The following is a 2743-nucleotide window of genomic DNA, read 5'->3' as shown; positions in this document are numbered from 1 at the left end:
AATTAGTAAAAAGAGGAACTCTCAAAACCATACAAATATATGGAAATTAAACAATATGCTCCTGAATGACCAAAGGGTCAAAGAAGAGATTAAGAAGAAATTTAAAAATTTCTTAAAACAAATGAAGACAGAAACACAACACACTGAAACCTATGGGAGATAGCCCAAGCAGTATTAAGATAAAAGTTTATAGCAATAAACACCTACAACAAAAAAAAAAAAGAAGAAAGGAAAAGAAAGATTTAAAGTAAACAACCTAACAATGCCTCTCAAGTAACTAGAAAAGCAAGAACATACTAAACCCGAAATAAGTAGAAGGAAAAAAAAAATGGAGCAGAAATACAAGAAATCGAGACTAATAATATAACACAAAAGATCAATCAAATGAAATGTTTGTTTTCTGAAAAGATAAACAAATGAACAAACCATTAGCCAGACTAACCAAGAAAAAAAGAGAAACGACCTAAATAAGTAAAACCAGAAATGCAAAGAAGACATTACAACTGATACCTCTGAATACAAAGGATCATTAGGAACAACTGTATGCCAATAAATTTGAAAACCTAGAGGAAATGGATAAATTCTTGACACTGATGACCTACTAAGACTGAAACAAGAAGAAATAGAAAACCTGAGTAGACCAATAACAAGTAATGAGATTGAATCAGTAATAAATGTCCCCCAACAAAGAAAAGCCCAAAACCAGATGGCTTTATTGCTGAATTCCACCAAACCTTTAAAGAATATTAAATATTCTTTAATATATACCAAAACTTCTAAAGTTACTTCAAAAAATTGAAGTGAATGGAGTTCTTCCAGTCTCATACTAGGAGGCCAGCATTACCTTGATACGAAAAACCGGCAAAGACACAACAAAAACCTACAGGCCAATCCTCAGTAAAATACTAGCAAACTAAATCCAACATCACATTGAAAAGATTTTACACCATGATCAAGTGGGATTTATCCCAGGGATGCAAGGATGTTTCAACATACACAAGTCAATAAACATAATACATCACATCAATGGAATAAAAAAAAAAAAACATATGATCATCTCAATAGATGCAAAAAAAGCATTTGACAAAATTCAACATCTCTGCATGGTAAAAATTCTCAACAAACTAGGTATAGAAAAACCTTACTACAGTAAAGGCTATATAAGACAATCCCACAGCTAATGTCATACTGAACAGGGAAAAGCTGAAACCTTTTCACCTAAGAACTTGAACAAGACAAGAATGCCCACTCTTACCTCTTTTATTCAACATAGTACTGGATGTTTTAGCCAGAGAAGTTAGGCAACCGAAATAAATAAAGGGCTTCCAAATTGAAAAAGAGGAAGACAACTTGCCTCTGTTTAAAGATGACATGATCTTGTATATAGAAAAACCTAAAGACTCTACCAAAAAACTCCTAGACTTGATAAACAAACTTAGTAGAGTTACAAGATACAAAACCAACATATAAAAATTAGTAGCATTTCTAGACACTAACAACAAACTAGCAGAATAAAATATCAAGAAAGCAATACCATTAAGAGTAACAATAAAATAAAACAAAATACTTAGGAATAAATTTAACCAAGGAGTAGAAAGATCTCTACAAGGAATACTATAAAAAACTGACTAAAGAAATTAAAGAAGAAACACAAAAATGAAAAGACATACCATGCTAATGGATTGGAAGAATCAATATTGCCAAAATGGCAATAGTACCCAAAGTGATCTATAGATTCAATGCAGTCCTCATACTTCACATAAATAGAAATGACATGCTTCATGTAAATAGGAAAAAAAAAACAGTTAAAAAATTTATATGGAGCAACAAATAGCCAAAGCTATCCCAAGCAAAAAGAACAAACTGGGGGACATAACACTACCTGACTTCAAAATATACTACAAAGCTATAGTAATAAAAACAGCATGGGATTGGTGAAAAACAGACACATAGACCAATGGAACAGAACAGAAATTTGGAAATATATCCAAGTACCTACAGCCAACTGATTTTTGACAAAGGAGCTAAAAACATACATTGGATAAAAGACAGTCTCTTCAGTTTGTTCAATAAATGGTGCTGAGAAAATTGGAGAGATCCATATGCAGAATGAAACTAGATCCTTATCTCTCACCAGAATATACCAAAACTAACTCAAAATTATTTAAATACTTAAACATAAGATCTAAAATTATAATACTTTGGGAAGGAAAACAACACAGGAGAAACACTTGAGGACCTAAGACTGGGCAAAGATTTTATGAATAAGACGTCTAAAGCACAGGTAACAAAAGCAAAAATAACTGTAATTATATCAAACTACAAAGCTTCTATACAGCAAAGGAAACAATCAACAAAAGAAAAAGACAACCTGCAGAATTTGCAAAGTATAAATCCAACAAGGTTTTTTTTTAAAAATATAATCCAATTAAAAAATGGGCAAATGAGGGCCGGCCCGGTGGCGCACTGCTATAGTGCGCCGCTTGGGAAGCACGGTGGCACTCCCGCCGAGGGGTCGGATCCCACATGCAGACCGGCTGCTCACTGGCTGAGCGAGGGGCGGGAGCAACACCGAGGGTTGCGATCCGTTGCTGGTCATGAAAAAAAAAAAAATGGGCAAATGAGCTGAATAGACAATTTTCAAAAGAAGACATACAAATGGCCAGTAAGTATGTGAAAAAATGCTCAAGATCACTAATCATTAAGGAAATGCAAATCAAAACCACAATGAGATATCATCTTA

The sequence above is a fragment of the Galeopterus variegatus genome, unplaced genomic scaffold (genome assembly GCF_000696425.1).
Source record: "Galeopterus variegatus unplaced genomic scaffold, G_variegatus-3.0.2 Scaffold2869, whole genome shotgun sequence".
In the NCBI taxonomy this organism is placed as follows: Eukaryota; Metazoa; Chordata; class Mammalia; order Dermoptera; family Cynocephalidae; genus Galeopterus; species Galeopterus variegatus.
The sequence above is the reverse complement of the archived record's forward strand: the minus strand, read 5'-3'. Positions refer to the sequence as shown.